This window comes from Silurus aristotelis (genome assembly GCF_946808225.1).
Source record: "Silurus aristotelis genome assembly, chromosome: 9".
Classification (NCBI taxonomy): domain Eukaryota; kingdom Metazoa; phylum Chordata; class Actinopteri; order Siluriformes; family Siluridae; genus Silurus; species Silurus aristotelis.
Genome location: NC_139582.1, coordinates 29,185,418 through 29,199,614, shown reverse-complemented (window position 1 = coordinate 29,199,614; position 14,197 = coordinate 29,185,418). Strand labels below are relative to the sequence as shown.

General features: G+C 40.6%; 1 protein-coding gene across 2 annotated transcripts in view; it reads right to left on the bottom strand.

Annotated features, from left to right (window-relative positions):
* add3a (adducin 3 (gamma) a) overlaps window positions 1-14,197 on the bottom strand; it is a 60,077-nt gene that overhangs the window by 20,261 nt on the left and 25,619 nt on the right. The gene's annotated exons all lie outside the window — the stretch shown is intronic.

The window sequence follows — 14,197 nt, the reverse complement described above, 5'->3', positions numbered from 1 at the left end:
TCAGAGCGCGAGTCTGTTAGCGGGACAAGCCCGGTGTGTGAGAGCGAGGAAAAATAAAGGTCACTAGTTCTCTGTCCCTTTGTGAGTGTCTGTCTCAGTCCTTGCATCCCTGTGTGGGTGTCTCTCTCTGTCCCTTGTGAGTGTCTCTCTCTGTCCCTCTGTGGGTGTCTCTCTCTGTCCCTCTGTGGGTGTCTCTCTCTGTCCCTCTGTGGGTGTCTCTCTCTGTCCCTCTGTGGGTGTCTCTCTCTGTCCTTCCATCCCTGTGTAGGTGTCTCTCTCTGTCCCTCCGTCACTGTGTGGGGGTCTCTCTCTGTCCCCCTGTGAGTGTCTGTCTCTGTCCCTCGTTGCCTGTGTGGGTGTCTCTCTCTGTCCTTCTGTCAATGTGTGGGGGTCTCTCTCTCTCTCTGACCCTCTGTGAGTGTCTGTCTCTGTCCCTTCATCTTTGTGTGGGTGTCTCTCTCTGTCCCTTTGTCACTGTGTGGGGGTCTCTCTCTGTCCCTCTGTGGGTGTCTGTGTCTGTCCCTCAGTCCCTGTGGGTGTCTCTCTTTGTCCCTGTGTGGGTGTTTGTCTATGTCTCTCTCTGTCCCTATGTGGGTGTCTCTCTCTCTCTCTCTCTCTCTTTCTGTCTGCCTGTGTCGCTCTAAATCTTTTTCTGTGTCTGTCTCTGTCCATTTCTCTTTTTGTCTCTCTCTCCTCATAAGTGGAATTAAAGGTCAGTGTTTGTGTTTAATTTGTAAGCCTCTGTTTATCTGTTGAAATCTCACATCTACAGTAATTCTCTCTCACTCTCACTCTCACTCTCACTCTCACTCTCACTCTCTCACTCACTCTCTCACTCACTCTCTCACACACACACACACACACACACACACACACACACACACACCCCCCCCAGCTGGACTGTATCTGGATTTTGATTGGTCAGAAGAGGTTGGTGCAGATCCTACAGTAACTCTTCTGCTTCAGCATTTTAAGTACGGAGTCTCCAGTGTCTGAGCGAGCGAGAGAGAGGGAGAGAGGGAGAGAGAGAGAGAGAGAGAGAGAGAGAGAGAGAGAAAGAAAGAGAAGTGTTAAATCTAACTATAAACTGATCAAAGTATTATGTGTGATTCAGTAATAAGTAATGTGAGGGTGAGGGGAATCTGCCACAGTAAGGAAATATTTTCATCACAAGATTAACGATTAATCCAAATGTTACTTCTTTATAATCCAGAGAGACAGATGGAGAGAGACAGTCAGATAAATAGATGTAAAAAAATAATTAGTCAGAGACCAGACAAAGAGATAGAGTAGACAATAAGACCTATAGATACTGACAGGCAGATAGAGAGAGAGAGAGATGGATAGGCTATAGAGAGAGAGAGAGAGAGAGAGAGAGAGAGAGAGAGAGAGAGAGAGAGAGAGAAAGAGAGACAGACAGTGTACACACATGTATATGAAGGACTGGGTGTGTTGGTGTCAGCTAGAAAAGTGGGACACATTCTCTCTCTCTTTCTCCCAATTCATTGTTTCTCCCTGTCTCTCTGTGTTTGTTTCTCCCTCTGTCTCGTGAGCAGCACTGCTGTAGGACACTGAACTCATCCCTGATGGTGTGCAGGTTCCATTTCTCCTCGAAACACATACTGCTCCTCTCCAGCTGCGGCGTGGAATCCGTCTGAACTGCTCTAGAATAAAAGCTAATGTTTAACACGGAATGAACAGCACTTCCTCAATCTGAACGAAAAAACAAACAAACACACACACACACACACACACACACACAATGAAGCCGAGTTGTATTTCTCTGCCCAACACAATTCAACTTTTTGTTGAACTGCCTTTTCATTTACAGTCCTAAGTCCCGCCCACACTTGGTTACTGTTGCTATGCTGTTAGTACAGCGAGACGTTGCTTAATAGATGCAATGAGGAAAAAGTTGAACAATAAACTAATTAATTAAATAATAAATATTTTAAATACAATATTCACTCTCTATAATGAGGAATATTAAATAACATGGTATATATACAGTACAGACCAAAAGTTTGGACACACCTTCTCATTCGAAGAGTTTTCTTTATTTTCATGACTATGAAAATTGTAGAGTCACACTGAAGGCATCAAGGGCTATTTGACCAAGAAGGAGAGTGATGGGGTGCTGCGCCAGATGACCTGGCCTCCACAGTCACCGGACCTGAACCCAATCGAGATGGTTTAGGGGGTGAGCTGGACCGCAGAGTGAAGACAAAAGGGCCAACAAGTGCCAAGCATCTCTCGGGGAACTCCTTCAAGACTGTTGGAAGACCATTTCAGGTGACTACCTCTTGAAGCTCATCAAGGGAATGCCAAGAGTGTGCAAAGCAGTAATCAAAGCAAAAGGTGGCTACTTTGAAGAACCTACAATATGACATTTTTCAGTTGTTTCACACTTTTTTGTTATGTATATAATTCCATATATAATTCCACGTGTTCATTCATAGTTTTGATGCCTTCAGTGTGAATCTACAATTTTCATAGTCATGAAAATAAAGAAAACTCTTTGAATGAGAAGGTGTGTCCAAACTTTTGGTCTGTACTGTGTATGTGTATGTGTATATATATATATATATATATATATATATATATATATATATATATATATATATATATATATATATATATATATATATATATATATACACACACACACACACACACACACACACACACACACACACACACACACACACACACACACACACACACACACATTTGTTGTTGTTGTTGTTGTTGTTGAAGCAGCTACAACAGTGACACCGAGTTTAAAGCCCACATGAGGAATCGCATGTGAAGCTGCTGACAGGCGGCACGGTGGTTTTTGTGGTTGCGGTTTTGTCGGAAACTCGTGTTGATGCCGAAGCCAAACCCAAAAAAAAAAAAAAAAGTTTAACTGCAACGAGTCCTGATTCAGAACTGCTGCGCACACACACACACACACACACACACACACACACACACACACACACACACACACACACACACACACACACACTAAACTCTGTATCATATCAATCAAAGCATTCAGGATTCACACAGAACTCGCTGCCTGCCGATTAAAGGTGCGGTGTGCAACCTGTAAAAGCGTTTCAGGGCCGGGAGAGATGACATCTAAAAGACAGCTTCGTGATCCTGGAGTATTTAATATCCTCTTTTGATTGGGATTGATTTCATTTCTTCAGGAAGGTTTCCGATTAGAAGATTTTCTGGCCCTGAAATGCAGCACGTTCGATTGCTGCAATCTTAATCTTAAATTTTTTTTTTTTATATATATTATTGCCAAATAAACACTTTTTGTAAATGCTAAATAATAATAACAATAATAACAATAATATTATTAAATTATATTATTACAAGACAATTTTAAATAATTATAATATAAAATAGGAATAATAAATTATTAGACATGAATAAGTAATAATTAAATAAATATTATAAGCAAAAATACAGTAATTTCCCGCTTTACTGTGGTTCGAATCTGGCGCCCCAGGTTTATCGCGGACTTGCATTTGCCACATAACTAATTACACAATTGACCAAAAACGTATAGGGAATTGTTTTATTTATGGTGTTTCATTTTGAAATAATAAAACTAATTAAAAAATATATAATAATTAATGATTTAATCAAGTAAAATGTAAATACAGTACAGTACTGTATACATATAATAGCTTTTTTTTTAGCGGGTGACCGTAACCCCCGTGATAAACGGATATACTGATATTACTGTATACACTGCATTATCTGTATAAAGCTACTTTAAAAAAAAATATATGGATTTTTTTCCACCACAATGTGAATCTTGAATAACGCACATCTGGAAACATCAGAGATAGGATTTTTTTTTGTCCATTAATAAAAAAATTAAAAAAGAAAAAAAAAAAGGCTAGTCACCCACAAGCTAGCTAGTCACTCATAAACACTATGAATAAAAGTATTTTGCTAATTCTAATATCTTCCAGAACAACTTTATTCTGAATTTGTCCTCGTTAACAATCCGTTCACCCGGTCACGTTGGAAAGGGTGAGATTTCCTCTTGGTCGGGTCATGCTTCCTGTCCGGAGTGGGGAAAAAAAACACCAGTGCGAAGCTGAGAAACTTGGAAATGTCAAGTCCAGTTTATCAACACGCTCAAGGACAAATCGGTTTTCTACACAAAACATCCCCAAAAGCTGTTTCTGCGCTTGTTGAACACACCTCTGTTACCCGGATGCTCAGGTGTTAATCCTAATAAACCCTGTACGCTTTTCCCTTCCAAACACACATTACAAAGTCCAAATGTGAAATACGATTTGTTTAACGACTTCAGTGCAGTCCCCCCCCCCCACGAGACCCGGACCTACAGCTCATCAGTGTGTCGTAAAAAACCAAAGCAAAACAAAACGGCGTATGTCTCTTGACCTTGAGGCTCTGAGGTCGAGTTTGAAAACCTGTTCCTGTTTGCCGCACGAGTGAGGTGAATTAGAAGCCATTAAACTTTGACCCCTGGTCTCCTGTTGCAGGTGGTTTGAAGGCGGAGTCTTTGTTTGCATGGTGTTGTCAGTATGGTTTTCCTCCCCTCATACAGAGTACTGACTTCTACTCCATAGGAGCACTCCATGTGCACTAGGACCCTATTGTGTGTGTGAGGGATTGACTTGCAGTAAAGGGAAACACATGTGCAGGTGTTTGGGTCCGTTTCCTCGGAAACCGAGCGATAACGCCGCCACAGTGCGCTTTGAAGACGGGTCACTGTGAATGTATCTGTTTGTGAGAAAGCAGTGCTACGGTATTACATCATGCACGCTTCCTGTGTTTACTCGTTTTCGCCCAGAAAACAAGGGTTCAAACGCCGTGAGGGTTAAATGTTGCTACGAGGCTCACATCAAAAAACACAGAGTTAACAAACAAACAAAATTTCAAATCTGCACCCTGTTGGTTTTCCTCCCTCCCGTGCCCCCTTCACTGTAATCTCAGGCATGTCTGGAGTTTCACCCGCTTTCAAAGGTCGCAGCTTGGCACAGCTCCGGTGATTTGTTAACTCTGCGCTGTTCAAGAGGTTCAACTGACTAACGATTGTTTAATGGCTTCCGTACGATTTCAATCGGTCTGTTGTTCTGCGATTGACGGCCGCCGGCTGCTTATTTCTCCGCTGCGGTCTCGCTTGCAGTGTTTTATTTGTTTAATCCAGCTGGCCTCTTCGGGATTTTTCTTTTCTTTTGTTTATTAAAGATTTTGAGCCAGAAGACACCGTCAGAGAAACAGGAAATGGCTCCACATGTGCCATATCAAATACAGTCTGCAGGATAGAGCGCATTGCAACATGCTCAGGCCCACACACACACACACACACACACACACACACACACAAAACACAAATATTTAAAAAGTATAAAAAGTTTTCCTACACACAACTAGTATCTGGTAATTGCTATTTATAATAGCAATAATTTTAGATGCTGAATAAAAACACTTTTTAATATAGCGGTAAAACACAATAGTAACCCATTGTAACATGCAAAAATATTCTTGTATACTACATGCTTGTAGCAAAAACAGATATAAAAATAATAAATCTAAGCTATTTTTAAAAAGCAGTACATACTTAATACACCAGATGGAAAAAAATAAAGTATTGGGGCACCTGACTTCTAGATTCTAGCCATCAGTGGTTCCTCCTCTTAGGACTAGAAGACCCAAACCTGTTCCAGCATGATAACACCCCTTTGCACAATGCCAGCTCCATGAACATATGCTATACATGTGTTGGAGTGGAAGATCACCCGCTATAAAGCTCTGATGTCAACCCTTTGAGAAAGAATCTCACCCAAATCTCCACAAATGCTCCAAAATCTAGTGGATCATCTTCCCAGAAGGGTGGAGTTTCAGAAAACGAGGACTAAATGTTTAATTAAATGTTAAAAAAAAAGTACAGATCAATCTAATGTTCAGGGGTCTAGAAACGGTTTTTGCTATACCGGAGGAGTAATCATTTTTAAATGCTCAGCGTCAAAGTGTACTTTTGTACTTAAAACAATAGGATAAAGTAGAATTCGATTCTCATGCTAACTAATAGAATTTGTTTAATATCCTAAAAGCATAAGAATAAGAACAGAAGGAATTGTTACACTGTCCAACAAAAACCATCATTTTACAACCAAAGAAAAGTAGTAACAATCGAACAGAATAAATAACACTACTAGCTACAGTACAGTGTCTTTACATACTAAACAGAAATTCAATACTGCTAGCAGTAGTCAATACTCAAATACTCAACTTACAATCTTAACACTCATGCTAGTCCTATGAACTTAAAAGTAGTACATGACTTGGCTGTACATACCAAAGAAGAGTAATCATTTGAGCAGTACTGAATACTAAAAGTAAAAATGCTACAGCTAAGTAGTTGTGATAATTGTACTAGTACTTAATACTACATACAGAATTGGCGAACTAAGTAGTACAGAATGGTAGTATAACATTGTAGTAATCATTTTAGTAGTACTGAATACTAAAAGTTGAATTGTAGTAATACATTTCATAGCACTTAATGTCAATAGTAGAATGGTAGCGGTGGTAATTTGAATAGTATCGAACATTTAAAACAATGTTAGCGTTACGTAGGAGGAATAATTTTATTTGAACTTTTTATTGAATACTAATAGTAGATGTGCTAGGAATTGTACTAAGCTACAATATTGTACTATTGTAAGTTGTACTAAGAATTCGAATAGTATTTCATCCTGAAAGTTGAATGGGTAGTACGACATAATAATCAGCACGCAAGTATAAATTTTCAAGTAATTATTTAAGTAGAACTAAACACTGAAAGTAGAATTGCTAGGTAGTAGCATTCAATTTCCAAGCTTTGAATATCAATAATGGAATGGTTGTGCCAAGAAGTAGTAATAATCTTTGAGGTACTGAACACAAAAAAAGTAAAAGTGTTGTGCTAAGTAGCAGAAATACAATTAGTCGTACTGGATATTAATAGTACAATGGTAGTGCTAAGTAATAGTGATAATTTTTATAGTAACATATTTAAAACAAAGTATGGTAGTACTGAATAATAAGTAGATTGGTATAAGATATAATTTCATTAGAACTTCATAGTAATATCCATTTTAGTCATTCTTAATACTGAAGGTAGAATGGTTGTGCCATTGTGTAATAATTTTAGTAGTACTGAACATTGAAAGATGAATAAAAGTGCTAAATTGTAGTAATCATTTTTGTAGTTCTGAGGTAGAACAAAAAGTGGCAGAACAACTTAGTATTCATAAGAGTCACTAATGCAAACCCTACATGCCGGCATTCACATGAATAAACGAGTGTCTGAAGCCTTGGCTTTTCGCAGTCGAAGTGTAAAGGCTCTGCACACAGGAAGTGACCTCTGGAGTTCTTTTTGACTTCCTGCCGTGCTCTCATTCACTGCGTCTTTCTCTCGCACAGTTTCAGACTTTCATTCGCAGTCCCCCGCTCGCTCCCTCTCACACATACACTCTCTTATCCCCTTGTGCTCGTCTTTCTTTCCAGGCGGCTCGGAAACATCCGGAACCCTGCAGATGAGAGTCGAGGGTCTTATCGAGTCAGAGAGATTAGAGCCTGGCGATGGTGTGAGAGGAATGGACAGAATGGAGAGAGACGAAAGGGCGACGTGAGAACAAAAAGTGAACAGAGCAGAACTTTTCTAAAGGATGTGGAGATGCAGGGCCACATGCCAAGGTTGTCTCCAGTGGACAACCACACACACACACACACACACACACACACACACACACACACACACACACACACACACACAAATGAAAAGTAATCAAATGTGTCTTTTCTGAAAAAATTCATATTTAAATTCGAATTACTTAAGAATTAAGGATTATTATATTTTTCCTCAGTGTACCAGTTTATAGTCTATGGGTGAGTCACCTGTGGCTTTTGCAGCACAATTGCCCTCTCTCTCTCTCTTACACACACACACACACACACACACACACACACACACACACACACACACACACACACACACACACACACACACACACACACACACACACACCTACCAGCTGTTTCCTTCCACACCCATGTGGATTGAGGGTGCAGTGAAGTGTACAGAATGAGGGAGTTATTAATAAGTGGACGCCGCTCAGGAAGAGACTCGGTTTCCACACACAAACAAACTGATGATGCAACATCCTTCGTAGTAATTTTTTTTTTGTTGCAGGAAAGAAAGCTTGTATTACTGAACAATGCCAAAACGTTCCAGGAATAACGGACAAAAGTGGTTTGCTTTGTGTGTCTCTAGGTGTGTGTGTGGCTCAAGCACTGAATAAACACTGATGAGCTTAGCCACATGCATGTAAAACACTAGAACTCTTCTCACATTTATTTTTTAGCACTTTACATTGGACAGAGACTATATGGACAAAGGTATCGGGGACACGCCTATTAATTTATGAAATTCCGGTGTTTCATTCAAGCCCATTGTCACAGGTGCATAAATTCAAGCACTTTGCCATGCAGTCTGCATTCGCAAAAGAATCATACTGAAAAGCCGAATGTGTCCAAACATGGTTCTGCAAATCACCCTGACGGGTAGTCTGATGGGAGAGTCAAGGTTTGGTGGATGCCGGGAGGATGTTACCTGCCTGACTGCATTGTGCCAACTGTAAAGCTTGGTGGGGGCTGGATAATAGTATGAAGCTGTTTTGCAGGGGTTGGGCTTGGCCCTTGGGGGCAATCATAATGCTTCAGCATACTTTTTTGGACAATGCTATTCTTCCAACTTTGTGGGAACAATTTTGGGATGACCCTCTTTGTATTCCAGCATAGCTAGGTCTTAATGAAGACATTGTTTTTTTTAGTTCAAAAGAACTTGACTGCCCCACATAGATCCTTAATCTCAACCCCATGAAACACCTTTGGGATAAACGGGAACAGAGACTGCAAGCCAGGACTTCCAACATCAGTGCCAGGCCTTACAAATGCCCTACTTAAGGAATGGGCAAAGATTTCCCACAAAAACACTCCAATATTTTGTGGAAAGTCTTTCCAGTAGACTTTGTGTATAGGTATATATGAGAGAGTATGAGTTGAATTCTGAAGCTCATGGACAAAAAAGTGACAAATATGATAAACATATTCAAGCAGTTTTGTGTTCCGAAGGTTGCAACCATGTCAAATCCCCCCCGCAAAAAAAAAGAGAACCACATGGAAACTAGACAAGGTGGTGACGTGGAATCAGGACGAGGCCCAGCTTCGGAAAATCCCAGAATATCTCTTTTATAAAAGAAAGAGATAAAAGAAAGAGACAAGGCCTTGAAGCGTTTTCAGTTTCTCCTCAATTAGCCTGTCGTTTGCAGTGCATTGTGGGCAAAAGAGACAGGCAAAAGATCAAACACACACGGAAAGAAAAGAAATGAGAAAACAGTTCCAGAGGGAAGAGGTGATGTGTTTCTCAGCTGTGTAACAGATATTCCACTATGGGCTGTGCACGTTCCACCATGCTCACCCCGACCCACATGCCCACACACACACGCCCAATGATATCATCTTTCACTCGATGTGTATCTTTAAAGGTTTGCTCTTGAGACCAACATCTATTCCACCTAGAGATCAGAACCAATCAGGCTCGCTCAGACTCCCTGTAGACTCCCCCCTGTAGACTCCCCCCTGTAGACTCCCCCCTGTAGACTCCCCCCTGTAGACTCCGTTGTGAGTTTGTTTCCTGACAGTGCCGCAGCTATCAATGGTCACAAAGAGAGAGTGCTTTCCTTTTGCGCAACTATGGAATCCGAGTAAGTTTATTTCCCCTAAGAGCGAGGGAGTATTGAAAGATGACAGGGTGGGTGTGAGAGAATGATGGGAAGACTTTAGGATTTCTTAAAAAGTGTATATAGCACCAACCAGTGTGCCAGAACAAATTTCTTGCAATGTACGTTTACATGCATGGTATGGGATCTTGTGGCTTATTTATCCTCTGTCTGCTTTCCATCCTTCTCTTCATCCCTTTCTCTATCCATCTCTTGCCTTGAGTTTGCATCATTCTGAGAGCAGCAATTGTTCTCTTTCCCTCGATCTGTTTTAAGCATCAGTTCGCCAGTTCTCTTGGGCTCAAGATGAGAATCACCACATGGACTCTTGGCTTTTTGACATTTTTTCCCCTCAATAAACAGGGATCTTCAAGGATTAATGGCTGGAATATGACCACATCCATTGCAGAAGTGGATTTCTGGGAGAAAATGAGAAAGTGAGCACCCTCGATGACGCACCAGTTTTCTTCTCGGTTAAATTCCTGTCAGTCTTTAGGGATCTTCTGATGCTTCTTATACTTCATGAGGTCAAATCACGTATCGTTTTATGTACATGACTATACAAAGCTTCCCTTTTCAGAGGGAACGTATATAACAAGGAAGATATTCTGAGGGAATGTAGCTATCAGAATGAGTCTCAAAGGCAGCAGTGTTAGAAAGTTACACAACATTTGCAGGGAATGAAGATATTCTGGGGGAACTTAATTAGAAAAAGGGATATTGACAAGGATTGTAGCAAGCAAAGAGGTTAATGAGGGACACATAGATAGCAAGCAGGGTATTCTGAAGGAATGTATCTAGTTAGCAATAGTTAGCAAGCTGTATTTACATTTTCATTTAAATGATATAACGTTAGTAAACAGCTAACAGAATCTAGCTAGCTTGCAGATTGTTACACCTGAGCTTTATTATTTCATTACAAAAACAGAGTGATCTCTTCCTCTTGCACTCGTTTTTTCCTCCCGCCTGTTTCCTTTCGCACTGAGCTCGGATATCTCTCGGCTGCTGTCCATCTCGGGGCTAAATTGTCCCGTTCTACACCAACGGATCTCGTTTGTACGGTCTTTTGTTTCACTAAGAGCTACAGTGGGGGCGTCAAGAACTGCTTATTCTTTGTTCTCTTTCTTCCTCACTTCCAACTCATTTTCTTTTATTATCTTTCTCTCGCTCTTTCATTTTCACCAATTCCCATCATCCCATCTTTTGCTCCTTCTGTCACTGTTGATCATTCTCTCCCTCACACATTTCTCTCTCTTCACTCATGACTCAACACTGTCCATGTCCCTCTATTCCTTGTCATCATCCTTTTTCGCTGCGTAAAATGATATCCCAGCATTCTTCAGTGCCGTGTGTGTGTGTGTGTGTGTGTGTGTGTGTGTGTGTGTGTGTGTGAATAAATGGAACACCACATGTTGCAATGGAATGTTAATAATTTCCATAATTCTTACTTTAACCTGCCAAGACTAGGAAGACTTTAGCAGGTTTAGCCTAGCACACCAGTGCATGGCTTTGAACCAAAGACTGCTAAGCTTGGCATAGCAATGGATTCCTGGCCGCCACGCTCAGTTCTGATTCGTTACACAAGCGATTAGCGAGTTATTCTGAAAGCTAGTTAGTGACGCTATCTTTAAACATACTACGTAGCAAATGTGGCCAGAACTTCAGCAAAAAGTTTTTAAATTGATAAATTAAAAAAGAAAAAAAGCTGGTTAGCTGACCTAGCTTAATTACCGATCTAACAAATCTAACTTACGATATGAAAATAAAAAGGACCTCTGAGGATACGTGTTTGGACAGAAAAAGTTTACAAATAGAAATCTTTGTAAAAAAAAAAAAAAAGGAGAAAATTGAAAACAAGAAATAATTGTTGCCTAATAAATGAGAGCTAACCTGACAGGATTTCTTAGAGCATTCAAAATGTGTAATAATAAATGTTAAATATATTTATATGTATATTTATTATAATTACACTAGTTATAACATGCGCAAGCTAATCACAAAGCATTTCTGTGAGAATTGTATGCGTAAAATGATTGCTAATAGTGCTAGCTAGCATAAATAAACCTGATAGGATTTCTGAGAGAATTTTATGTTTACTGATTACCATCAGCGCTAGCTAGCATGCTCCAACTTGAGAGGATATATAATGCATATATAATGAATATATTTGCATATATAATGATTTATGTTAACTCTTGGCCTGACCTGACAGGATTTCTTAGAGGCGTATTAATAATACATGTTCATAATTATCGTTCTTGGAAACAGCTAGCATACGCTAATCTAACAGGATTTCTGAGGAGATATGTGTTTAATATGATTGCTATTAGTGCTAGGTGAAGCACGCTATCTGATAAGATTTCTGACAGGATTTGTGAAAGGATTGTATCTTTGGCCTAGCTAGCTACGGTACTTCTAAAGGGACCCTAAAAATCAGTACTGAAACGGAGGCTAGTTTTCAGTTTCAGCGTACGTTAGGGTGGGCTAGTTTGGGTCGCTAAAAGTCCTTTAAATGATTCATGGCTCAGAGTTCCAGGAAAAGCGAGAGACAGGGAAAGAAAGAGAAAGGGTGGGCTTCTTGGCCAAAAAACAAGCACAGCTGTGAGGAGACCATTCAAAGTTTTAACCCTATCAGCATCTGATTACAGCATTTAAATTCCCCAGACGCCCTCCACCGAACATGCGCCAAGGCTGCGGTTTGGAACATGACCACACCGGGTTTAGCATCGGGTCAACAAGGAAAGATTTCTTCACCTCCGTGTCTTTACACGGCATAAAACATGTTTGAAAAGCAAATAAGAACACACTGACTGCACCATTTCCTGACGCAGGTTTTGTATACTTTTTAGGAGATGCTCCTACAAGAAGCGTCCAACACGTGCTAGGAAAACGTTCGCTTCCCCCATACACCCCTCCATCCTTAGTGGCGTTTCTTTATTTTTCTCCAGCTGGATAGGAAATTACATCAGGACAGCGAAGATGAGCAACAACAGAGCTTTGCAAATAATAACTCCTGCTTTTGTTCCCGCTCCGGAATCACACATCGGTCTCTCGTTGGTTTTTGTCTTTATCGATCGCCTCACATCGCATCGTATTTTCCTTCGTCATGACGCAAAATTCAATGTACATCAAACAGCCTTCTATTCGTTTTTTTTGTAGAAGAGTCCTGCTGCAACACACAATGTACTTCGTCTTGCCCTGCCTAATGAAGACACACCTCCTGTCCCTCAACTTTATCCTTAATAAAAAAGAAATACATATGTTGCCTCTTTTTTTTTTTAAGCCTTTTTTTCTGACAAATTGTTTATTTTTTCCTCAGAAACCCAACAAATCCTCGATTCGAGCGTTTTAGTTGGAGCCCAAGTGTAAAAAAAACAAAACTACCTAGATTTAAATTCATGAACTCGTCTTCATGTATTTTCGAGCTAACATTGTCACCTTGATAAATGGAGATACCCTGAGGAAGAAGACACTTTATCCTTCTCTTGCTTGTTTTTATTACCCTTGTGCACCATGTGCACACCAGATTGTCAAGTGTGTGTTATTTCTGTCAACACACACACTCCATAGGCAACATACTCGGTAAAACACTTGTCCATCCCAGTCCATCTCTCAGTTGGTGTCAATCAATCTGACAGTTTAGTAAGGACACACACACACTCACACACACTCACACACACTCACACACACTCACACACACTCACACACACTCACACACACTCACACACACTCACACACACTCACACACACTCACACACACACACTCTTAAACCAACTGATATACCCTCACACCCATCCACATCTGCCCACTGATACCCCATCTAGCCCTCCCCATAACACCCACTTAACTACCCACACACTTACCTAAGACACACACAAACATTCAGCTACAAGACCAACACACACTCACCTACCCAACTACCCCTCAGACACCCTATTGAGATTTCATCAATACCTTCTGTTCTATCAGATATAAAAATTCATCATCACTGGGGTATAAACTAAAAGCTCATTTTTGTACTCGATTGATTTTGATGGATGTGGAATGTTATAATCAAAGCAACAGATGAATGTTGAAGGTTTCCCTCGAAAAGAATCCCCAAAAACGGGTGTGTTGGTGCCTGGTTCTGATTTGTGTAATCAAAAGAAAGTACATGTTAGTGTGTGTGTGTGTGTGTGTGTGTGTGTGTGTGTGTGTGTGTGTGTGTGTGTGTGTGTGTGTGGGGGGGGGGGGGGTGTCTTTTACATTTGCAAATTCGACTTCCAGTGATGGAGCTGAACGAACGTGACAGGGTGTGTGTGTGTGTGTGTGTGTGTGTGTGTGTGCGCGCGTTTGAATGAATGCAAGGCCAGGAAATGTACGGCTATTGAGCCACACATATGGTATGTGAAGG